Source organism: Heterocephalus glaber, unplaced genomic scaffold (assembly GCF_053883595.1).
Source record: "Heterocephalus glaber isolate CG9 unplaced genomic scaffold, H.glaber_assembly_v1.0 deba00000122, whole genome shotgun sequence".
NCBI classification, from domain to species: Eukaryota; Metazoa; Chordata; class Mammalia; order Rodentia; family Bathyergidae; genus Heterocephalus; species Heterocephalus glaber.
The window spans coordinates 18,475,518-18,488,024 of NW_028258138.1; the positions used below are offsets into that span (position 1 = coordinate 18,475,518).

General features: G+C 33.7%; 1 pseudogene; it reads left to right on the forward strand.

The window, feature by feature from the left end:
• Positions 1-318: 318 nt before the first annotated feature.
• On the forward strand, positions 319-2,436 carry LOC101700008 (deoxynucleotidyltransferase terminal-interacting protein 2 pseudogene; annotated as a pseudogene).
• Positions 2,437-12,507: the final 10,071 nt, after the last annotated feature.

Here is a 12,507-nt window from a genome sequence, read left to right on the forward strand (position 1 = left end):
AAGACAAACCAAAAGATCATACAAGGAATGAAATTATAAAGATACAAGCAGAAATCAATGCAATGGAGACTAAGAGAATGATAGAAAAATCAATGAGGCCAAGAGTTGGTTTTTTGAAAGAATAAACAAAATTGACAAACCCTTAGCCAATGTTATAAAAATGAAGGAAAGAAAAAGCCCCAAACCATTCAATTAGGAATAAAAAGGTGAAATTAAAACAGATCCAGTAATAATCCAGAGGATTGGGGCCTTCGAGCCCAGGGAAGCTGTGGTAGCTTCAGGGAATCCGAAGGCAGCAAAAATGGTGGTTACAGGGCTGCCCGTTCTCGGGCCAGAATGCAAGTCACTTTGGCCGACAGGCCCCCGCAGAAGAGTTCTGCTGCTGAAGGAATTCAAGCACATCCAGAAAGCAAGAAGGAATCTGGACCTGATAACCAAAGTACAGCTGAATCACAGACTGCTGGGGAACAAAGTTCAATCTCTAGACCTCCTAAAACAGAAAAGAGGAAGAATAGGACTACAGGCTCATTAGCAGAGACAACTGAACCATCTACTGATGGAGAGTTCTCTGGTGCAGAGTCAAATTGTGCTGAGATGTAGGAGCCCATTCTAAGAATAACTAGGAGAAGGCAGATCATAATTGCACCTACTCCAGTGTCCATTGCAAGAAAAAAGCAGAAAATAATTCCATTAAGTGAGTCTGTTGCTGAAGAAGTTGTCTCTGAAGCAGAATCTCATGCTTCAGGTATTTCTAGAATTGTGCCTTCCCCAGAAATGACCAGAACCAGAAGTAAGGCTAATGCACTAACCTGTCAAAGCCAAGAATCATATGCCGAAGCCATATCTGATGCTGAATCATCATGCTCTGACATTTCATTCCCTGAAATTACACATAAGAGAACAACCAAGATTATGCCAAGGAAATCACAGGCACAAACCGAGAATAAATATACTGATTGTACCAGAAAATGAAAAGCAAATCGTGGATATCTCTATGAAGTCAGAGGATTCTGATACCAGACAGACCTCTCAGAGTTTGGTGAAGAGGAAAACAGAGTAACAGATGAGGGAAAGGAAAATGATGAAAGTTCTCAGTTGAAATGTCTTTCTAAACTTAAGGACCCTAGCCTTCAGTTAGTTTCTCAAAATCATTCAACCCCTCAAAATAATAAAATCATATCAAAGCCCTCAAATCTGAACTGTGAAGCTGTAATGAAATCATTAGCTCAAACATTTGCAGTTGTAGAAGTGAACAGATGGAATGAAGAGAGAAAAAGCACCATAAAAATAAGTGACTTGACAAAGTTCAGTAGTCGTCACAGTAATGATGATGAAGAGTCCACAAATAAAGTTGTCAGTGAGGACAACAACAGTGAAAGGAGTGTAGATCTTGAATGTGATATCAGACTAAGCAAATCTGAGCTCAATCACTCTCAGGATATAGATGATTCTGTCTTACTAGTTCTCAGCAGTGATTGAAGCCGGCAATCTGAAAGTAGTGAAAGTGAAGAGGACACTGTGTGTTTTTTTGAAAATAGTGGTCAAAAGGAATCATTAAATGGAAACTCAGAAAATACATCTCAGGACAATGCATTCTTTGTAATTGACACAACTCCTGGATTGAATGCTGATAAAAATTTTTACTTGGAAGATAAGGCAAGTGAGGTTTCCACTGAGGAAGAAAAAGAAGAGGAGGAGGATGAAAATAGTGAAGAAGAACCATCAGACAGTGACAGAAATAAAGATGAGTATAGTGATGAAGATGACTTACTAAATAACACAAGGTCTAAACTTCTGAAGTTGACAAGTAGCAGTATGGACCCTGGTCTGAGTATCAAGTAGTTGGGTGGTGTGTACATTAATTTCAATGCAGAAAAACTTCAGTCTAAGAAGAAAACTCTAACACAGATCAAGGAGAAAAAGAAAAATGAACTTCTACAGAAAGCTGTTATTACATCTGATTTTGAAAAAAACTATTGTGTCCCACCATATAGTGAATCAAAGCATCAACTTCAGAAAAAACTCAGGAAAGAGCGACAAAAACCTGCAGGTGATGGTTGGTTTGGAATGAAAGCTCCAGAATTGACTGATGAACTTAAAAATGATCTCAAAGCTCTGAAGATGAGAGCAAGCATGGACCCAAAATGATTTGACAAGAAAAATGACCGAGATGGCTTCCCTAAGTACTTCCAGATTGGAACTGTTGTTGACAATCCAGCTGATTTCTACCATTCACGAATTCCCAAGAAGCAAAGGAAAAGGACTGTTGTGGAAGAACTGCTGGCTGATTCTGAGTTCAGAAGATATAACCGAAGGAAGTACTCAGAGATCATGGCTGAAAAAGCAGCAAATGCAGCAGGAAAAAAGTTTAGAAAGAAGAAGAAATTTCACAATTAATATTCACCAAGCAAATCCCATTATTTTACATCTTCCCTTTATTTATTTGTAAAAGAGGTTTAGAAGACTAACACTATCACAAATTTAATACACACTGACTATTTATATGGGGATTTCTGTTTGGAAATAAAATTGACAGGGAATCAATTACATGCCCTTTGGAATAAAAATAAGCATGTCTACAAAAGACCTGTTCTGGCTTAGACTATTTAAGGGGAAAAGAATGTCAACCATTTTAAGATAATTAACATTTTTATTAGGTTTTCAGTGCTTGGTTATTTAAGGAAAATTTAATTAAAAGGTATAGCACTTGCTAATATGTTCAAAGAACATCTTTTAATGATTGTATAAGTAATACCTTAGTTACTATGTGTGTATATATATATATATATGTCTGTATGTATGTGTATATGTACAAGGGAGTTGACAGACAGGCCATGCCCTATAATTAGCTGCAAATTCAGATCCAGAAACAGGAGGAAAATTGATCTTAACCTATATTCATTGTTTTGTTTCAAGCAAAATAGGATTGAAAAATAGCATTTTAATTTGGCCAGAAGGTAAAGTGGTTCAGTTTAACTCCTCTCCAGTAGCACAAGTATGTATTCTGACTAAGTTGCTTTCTGCCACCAAGGATAGTTGGGTCATTTAAGTAATGCTTCTCGGTGAATTGCAGCCTCCTTTATATCATTGTTTACTGTATCTTTATTTTCCTAGCATATTTTTTAGATTTTAGTGAACGTAAAAATCTCATATTTTACCTTTACTGTTTGGGGTCACAAGCAACCTAGTAAACACTAGAGATAACAATAACTTTCACTGTTGAAGTTAGGGAAGCCTTTATATGTGTTCTTTTTTATAGAAAAACTTGTGTCAAAAGTCATTTTGCCTTTTGTGTAATACAGAATCTCATATGACAGTTAAGTATCAAAACAGCAAGAAGAAATAACTATTCTTGTAAGCTACTTGTTAGGACTTGGATCTTAAATGACCCCCCACTCTCATACTAAATAAAATCTTGATTTGTCAAAAAAAGAAAATAATCCAGAGGATCATCAATACCTACTTTGAGAACCTATATGCCAATAAGATGGAAAACATAGAAGAAATGGACAGATTTCTAGATACATATGAACTACCAAATTTGAACAAAGAAGACCTAAAAATTCTAAACAACCCAATATCAATCAATAAAATTGAAAATGTAATGAAAAACTTACCAACAAAGAAAATCCGGGTCCTGATGACAGCACTGCTGAATTCTATAAGATATTTAGAGATGAACTATTGCTACTACTGTTTAAACTCTTCAATGAAATTGAAAGGGAAGCAATACTCCCAAATTCATTCCTGGAAGAAAGCATCACCTTGATCCTCAAAACAGAGAAAGACCCAACTGAAAAAGAGAACTATAGGCCAATCTTCCTAATGAACATAGACACAAAAATCCCCAGTAAGATACTGGCAAACAGAATGCAGAAGATCATCAAGAAGATCATACTCCCTGACCAAGTGGGATTCATCCTAGGGATGCAGGGATGGTTCAACATAAAAAAATCAATAAATTTAATACACTATATTAATAGAGCCAAGGACAAAACCATATGATCATCTCAATAGATGCAGAAAAAGCGTTTGACAAAATCCAACACACATTCATGATGAAAACACTAAAGAATATTGGAATAGACCATCTCTAGCTCAACCTGATAAAAGCCATCTATGAAAACTAACAGCCAACATCATACTAAATGGTCAAAAACTAAAATTCTTCATGCTAAAATCAGGAATGAGACAATGATGTCCACTATTCTCACTCCTGTTCAACATAATTCTGGGAACAGTAGCCAGAATAATTAAACAAAAGAAAGAAATATAAGGAATAAAGATAGGAAATGAAGAAGTTAAATTGTCATTACTTGCAGATGACATGATACTCTATATAGATGACTCCAAGAACTCCACCAAATGTCTTTGAGACTTAGTAACCAAATTCAGTAGAGTAGCTGAATACAACATCAACACACAAAAATCAATAGCCTTTCTGTATGTGAACAATAGCCTCTCTGGAAAAGGAACTGGAGAAATAATCCTTTCACAATAGCATCAAAAGAAAAAAGAAGGAAAGAAAGAAAGAAAGAAAGAACGAACTAGGAATCAACCTAGCCAAAAAAATAAAGACCTCTACTCTGAAAATTACAGCACTCTGAAGAAAGAGGTTGAAGAGGATATCAGAAAATGAAAAGATATCTCTTGCTCCTTGATAGGAAGAACCAGTATAGTGAAAATGGCCATACTTCTAAAACTGCTATATAGATTCAATGCAAGCTCAATTGAAATTCAAACAGTATGCTTCATAGAACTAGAAATCCATTTTAAAAATTCATTTGGAACCAGAAGAGACCTAGAATTGCAAAAGAATTTCTAGGCAACAAAGACAAGGTAGGGGGTATCACAATCCCCAATTTGAAACTACACTACCAAGCTACTATGATAAAAACAGCACGGTACTGGCAAAGAAACAGACCTGAGGATCAGTGGAACAGATTAGAAGATGTAGAAACAACTCCAGACATATTCAGGCAGGAATCATGTCATCTTCAACAGAGGAGCCAAACACCCTCTTTGGAGGAAAAATACCCTCTTTAATAAATGTTGTTGGAAAAACTGGGTTTCAACTTGCCAAATATTAAAACTAGACCTGTATCTCTCACCATGCACTAAACTAAAATTGAAATGGATCATAGATCTAAATATTAAAACAGAAATGCTAAACTGGCTGGAAAAGAGGTTAGGTAGAACTCTTGAAGACATTGGCATAGGAAAATTTTTCATGAAAAAAACCTCACATGCATTAACACAAAGAATCAACATCTGAGATCTCAACTTATTGATAAGCTTCTGCACAGCAAGTGAAAACCACCAACAGCATGAAGAGACAACTCACAATGTGGGAAAAAAATTTACTAGCAGTTCCTCAAACAAAGGTCTACTATCTAGACTATATAAAGAACTTGAAAACACCAGGCCTCTAAAATTTAAAGATCCAATCCAAAAATGGGCATCTGAAATGAACATACATTTCTCAGACAAAGAAGTAGAATCAGCAAATAAACATATAAAAAAATGTTCAACATCAGTGGTCATTGGAGAGATGCAAATGAAAACAATGTTAAGATTTCATCTCACTCCAAAAAATGGCTGGCATCAAAAAATTAACCACTAACAAATGGTGGTGGGGTTGTGGGAAGAAAGGAACCCTTCTCCATTGTTGGTGAGAGTGAAGACTTGTGCAACCACTGTGGAAATCAGTATGGAGGTACCTCAGAAAACTAGAATTAGAGGTCCCATTTGACCCAGCTAGAAGAAAAATAATTATATCACAGCAGTATATGTGCACCAATATTCATAGTGACACAGTTTGTAATAGCTATAACAGCCCATTACCCATCAGCTGGAGACTAGATGAACAAGATGTGTGTGTTTTTTTTTAATAAAATGGATTACTAGCTACTCAGCCATAAAGAATTAGAAACTGGAGACATTTATGGCTAACACATTGAGGCCATACTCTTAAGTGAAATAAATAGGACACACATGCATAAGTACCGAATAGTTTCTCTGGTGTGAGAAACTGAAAGTGGAAATAAGGATCAAAATGTATTAGAGATAATATGAAATAGGAATATAAGGCCCAAAGGGGAAGGGGAATTGGGAGGAGCAGGGACAGGGAAAGGAATAAATATGAGGAAAGGAAAAATGGGAACAATGTTTTTATAAATAGGGAGGGTTGGAGGGGTGGAAGGGAGGGCAGTTGAATGGGGAAAAATACAAGAACCTAGATATATCATGTAAAAGTACAAATTCCCAATGATGAATGTCATCATGTCATCATATTGTATACCTAAAATGCACCGATGAAATTAATGAATTAAAACATTATATAAAACTGTCTTTAGAAATACCTTTTTCAAGTAAAATCATATTAGAACAATGAACTTTAAATGTGTTTTCAAAGTCTAGCTAATAATTCCATTTTTTGCTTTAAAGCAATTAATGTACTCATGCTTCAGAAATGCTATGTACTCACCGTATATTGCAGAAGCATTGCCAAAAGTGATGTCTGCAAAGGAACTACTGCAAAGAAACAAATTAGAGTGACCAAAAATGCCAATGATGACTCTATGAAGTGGATGTCTAAAAATTTGTGCAGGTCGCTCTAGCACTTTATGATATGAAGTTTTCTACAGAATAGAAATGTGTTCAAATTGTGGCACTTGATACTCTGCACCTATACATCCTGAGATAAATTATTTAATATTTCTGAACTCTAATTTTTATCATTTATAAAACTGGCATAATTAAACCCAACTTTAAAACGCTGTTCATTTTAAATAGAACGAAGTCATAAATGCACTGTCCAGTCAAACTGGAAGTCTGATGAAGGTGGTGGAGTGGAAGATTTACAAATATAGTTGTTATGTTTAGATATTCTTTAGAATATCTATAAAATATTTAAAAATTACTAAAAATAGAAAAATTGGTCTAGTTCCATTTTGATAGTTAACTTATTTTTAGAATATTATTTTGCTTGTTATTGAAGATAAGCAGTTTTTAATACTAGTTCTGTTAACTTTAGACTATTCAAATACAGCAATTGTTCTTATACCATTTACCTGAAAATGTAATTATCATTTATTTAACAAATTACAGTTACATGAAAATTTATAAACATTAAATAAACCCTAAAGTGTGGCTTAGGTCCATTTGTTGATGTTATATTGGGTAAAATTATTTGACCATATGAGAAACCCAAAATATAAGGAGCAAAATAAAAGACAATTAAGAAGGAAGGAGATAGTTCTTTTTCAAGTGAGATGGGGATCAGGAGGTGGAGGGAGGGGGAGGAAAGGAAGGGAAAGGGGATAAAAAAGAATTGGGGTAGGTCGTGTGCATTTACCAACTCCTCACAAACAATGTAACCTGTATGTAATGCAAACATGTACTCACAAAAAATAAAAATGGAAAAAGAAAAAATAAATTAATGCATTCTATATGTTCTATTAACCTAGAAAGGAGGAAAAATAGACATGTCTCTGTGCAAATAGTATGTCACAAAATAGCATATTTCATTTTACCTACTATTTGATTATGCATAAGCGTATATATATATATATATATATATATAAATATATATGCTATAAGGGAATGATTATCCCTCTGTAATTTTGTCATCCATTATAAAGACCAATTTACTGACTTAGGATGACCATTGTCTCAAGGAAATTAAAAGTAGACTCAAACGTTTAAGCATCTTCATTAAGAAAAATCTTGTAGCACTTGAGGGAATGTCTTGTGATTCACACACAAGACATCCTCCAGAACTTTGGTGTCATCTGGGAGGTATTACGGACAGAGATGTGCAGTCTTCTATTATGAAAAATGAAAGTTGATCTTCAGATAGAGAGAACAAGAGCCTGGGAGGAAAGGATCCAAATGAGTTGCTTTTTCAGAATGAGACCATGGGTTACTTCCATCATCAGTATTAAAAATAACATGGGTTAATGGAGAAACTAAATTTATATATTCATTTAGTCACTACATTTGTCAATTTCTCATTGGTTCTTTCATCAGTCTACCAATTAATTCAGTGATATCCTGACTAAAGCAATTTTGCTTATTTTTTCTTCTATTTATTTTTTATTATGTACTTTATCAGCAATACATATACTTTTCTTACTCCTTGGGACTATTGTGAGTGGAAGATATGAGGGTATTTCTTGTACATTGAATAACATGTTGAAAAAAAACCAATTAACAAACAGACAGACAAATCCTAGAATCTAAAAAAAAATAAACATATATGTACAAAGACTTGATTTCAAATTCCACTAATTCATTAGTAAATGAACTGATAAATAAGTTTATTATTTTTGTTCTAACTTTGCTCTAACTTTGTAATTATTTCCATGTAAATTGTGTGACTCTTTAGTCATTGTGGCATCTATAAAAAATTTCAGTTCCAGCTAAGTTAATGAGTACCCAAAGAAAGAAATGTTTGCAAAATTATTATAATTAAGTTGCTCTATTTGAACACATTCTGAGAATACAAGGAAATGAGTAGTTTCCTAAAGAAATAAGTGTACTATAAGAAACAAAATGTACTTTCTTGTTTAGATCACTTTGACTTCTCTGATTGGAGTTAAAATCACCTGGAGATGTCACATAGGACATGAATTAAATAGTTTTATTGGCCCATACTAGCTTGTGTGAGAATAAAACATTTTTTCAAAAGAATGATAGTTCTAGCTACCACATTCTTTGAGGGCAGAGAGGCTATAGTAGTCCTTATTGCTGAAAAATAAAACTTTTCTAATTTTTATCATATTCACTAAGAAAAAAAGTGCTTTATAAAAGTTTCATTCTGTCTTAAAGATCTCTGAAAACAAGACATTAAGTACCATTTTATATGGTGATTTGAAGAGATGATGAGATTTCAGATAGTTACATGTACATATCTTTATGTTCATTTTTTGCTTTCCAATCCTCTTAATGTGGGATTGGAATTTCTGAGAAATATACCAGTTACCCTGGAGAAGTATATCTATGAAGTTAGGAATAAATAGTAAATTAAATTATGAAAAGATGAAGTTTGTAGCCTACAAATTTGATGAAGATATTTCAGGAAAATAATCAGCATATTGCTCATTGCCTAATTGGAGGCAGTGTTTTAAATAGGCAACACGAAACAGCCTTCTTGTACCTTTCTAAACTTCTCAATTTCCTCTTGTGTATCCTTCATCTTCCAGTACTTCATACTAACTATGGCTATCAAAAGTTAACTGTCTAAAATATTTGCTCCATCTTACCAAATTCCCCATTTTCTTTTTCTAATTCTACAAGTGTGAGTTCCATGATTTTGCATCTATTTTTAGAATTTTGGTAATTTCAATAAAAGAGTAGCTAATGTCACAGGCTATGGATTCTTGATCCAAATTCAACCACAACTTTGGGAGGTTTCCACTTTGCCTGTTGGGGTGTCAATTTCTATATTGTGTTCTCCTGATCTGCTGGATGGAATTGAGGTCCAGGTGAGTCTAATGTGGCATTTCCTTATTATGGAAAGAACAGTTGCTTAAGAAACGCGTATGAGGACCTAACTAGACCAATTATAATTTTTCCTGAAAACTTTTCTGTTAGAAATCATGGCAAACACAATACATCTTCCTTTTAGATTAGTAGGTAGAAAATATAATCTAGATAGGAGATATGTAGATGCTATCTTTCTCTCTTTCAGTTATTTTTAATTGTGATAAGAGCACAGCACAAGCCCTACCCTTCCAATCATTTTTATAGAAAATACAGTTTTATTAACCACAGGTACTATATTGAATATCTGATTTCAAGAACTTAACTATCTTGGATAAGAGCAATTTCATACCTCAAACAGCAAGTTTCTTGATGGTATTGTGAAAGACATTGTTTCCCTAATTTCTTATTGTTTTCCTAATAAGTTTATTATTGATGTACAGGAATGCTATTGATTTTTGTGTATTGACTCTGTATCCCACTAGGCTACCAAATTTGATTGGGAGGAAACTAAAAATCAATGGCAAAAGAAACCACCAAAATTATGTGAATACATGAAAATTATTAAAACTTCTTTGAATAATCAGTACATGACAGAAAAGATCAAGAAACTTGACAGTTCCAAGAATCAAATGATAATGACAGTATAGCATACTGTAACCTATGGGAAACAATGAAAGCAGTCCTAAGAGGGAAATTTATAGCTCTAATTCCCACATGAGAAAAATAGATGGACCCCAAATAAATAACCTAATGATGAACCTCAGGGTCTGAGAAAAACAAGGACAATCCAAAGCTAAAGCTAGTAAAAAGAAATAAATTAAAAAGTTCAGAACAGAAATTAAAGAAATTGAGACAAAAAGAAGTCAGAGAATCAATAAATTGAACAGCTGACTCTCTGAAAGAATAAACAAAATAGAAAAATTCCTAGCCAATCTTACCAAAGACAAAAAGATCCAAATCCAGGCAATTAAAAATGAGAAGGATGAAATCATATTAGACTCTGCTGATATCCAGAAGATTATTTGTAACTACATCAAGAACCTGTAGTCTAATAAAATGGAATGTTCAGAAGAAATGAACAGATTCTTTCATGCATAAAATCTACCAAATATGAGCCAAGAGGACATAAAATCCCTGGATAGTCCAATATCAGCCATTGAGATTGACACACAAACAAACAAACAAAAAATAAAACAAAACAAAAAAACCTGCCAACCAAGAAAAGCCCAGGTCTTAATGAATTCACTTCTGAATTTCACAAGAACTTTAGGGAAGAGCTAATGCCAATTCTCTTCAAACTCTTTAGTGAGATCTGAAGAGAAGGAGTACTTCCAAAGTCAATCCTGGAAGCTGACATTATGTTATTTCAAAACCAGAAAAGGACCTAACCAAAAAAGAAAACTATATGCCAATCTCTCTAATGAACAATGAAGTAGAAATCCTCAACAAGATACTGGCAAACTGATTGCAAAAAATCATCAAAATGATCATACTCCTTGACCAAGGAGGACTCATGCTGGAGATGCAGGGATGGTTCAACATACATAATTAATAAATGTAGTATACCACATAAACAGAAGAAAGGACAAAAATCTCATGATAATCTCTATGGATGCAGAAAAGCCTTTGAGAAAATCCAACGTCAATTTATTATAAAACCGTTAAGAAAGTAGATATAGAAGGACCTTATTGTAATCTGATAAAAGCCATTTATGTGAACCAATGAACAACATCATAGTAAATGGAGAAAATATGAAACTTTCATTCTAAATTTAAAAACCAGAAAGGAATGTTCATCCTCACCACTTCTATTCAATATAGTTCTTGAAACTTTAGCCAGATCAATAAGACAAGAGAAAGAAACAAAAGGAAAATTTATAGGAAAGGAGAAAAAGTCAAATTATCATTATTTGCAGATGACATTGTCCTTTACATAGAAGATCCAATAATTTCACCAAAAGACTCCTAGAATTAATAAACAAGTTCTGTAGCATAGTCAATCTTACAATCTTACCTTTTATCCATTGGGCTGTTCTATTTCTTTTCATTTGGAATTTGAATCCATTATCTTTAAAATAGTTATTGGTACTAAAGAACTTTTTCTTGCCATTTTGTTCATTGTTTTCCATCTTGTGTTTTTGTTTGTCCTTTTGTGTTCTCCTGATGTCTTCTTTGGGTCTATGATATTTGTATTATTTATAATATGATGTAAGTGATACATAGGCAAAGAGAAAATGAAATTATATGGAAATATATGGTGGTATATCCGGACAAATTTATAAATGAAGTTTGAAGCACAACAAGTTCATAATTTGGTGACTATATTGGTAAATGATATGTATTCATGCTATAAAATTGCACATTTTCCTCTTAGTCACTGAAGTAAAGTGGCAGGTGGGAGCATGTATGGTTGTAGGTGGTCAGAGTTTTTCTACCTGAGAATAAGTCTTGCTGATGACACTACGTGTCAAACAATATTAATTGGAGGAGGTTTGTCAGTGACAGCTTTGTCACTAGGCAGTGTAGTTCACCAGGCTTGATGATGATCAAATGATTACCCTAGTGGTTCTTTGTACATCTATTTCCATCTACCCCATTTTTTTTCTACCTGGCTTTCTTATTTGGTTGATTCATATTCATCCATCAGATTCTAATTTGGATATTACTCTAAGTGTGCGTCACAAAGAATCATATATTTTTGTAGTGGACTATTTGTTGTGATGCATTCATTCAATATTTTGTCATTCATATCCATTATTAGATTCGAGTTTTCTTGACAATAGAGACCACTTATACTTAATTCATACAGCAAATGTTTCCTGGGAGCCCATAAACTAATTGGATTGGTGCTGGTGATCAGGGATGAATTAAAGTCTATTTCCTTGTGCTACTAGGAAAACCTTTGAGTAAGTAAAATAAAGGCGTGGAACGTAATTAAAAGTTAGAATTCAAGAAAGATCTCCTTTCCTGTCATTTAAAGTGATCCTTAAAAATCATAATTAGTCACGTGAATAATAT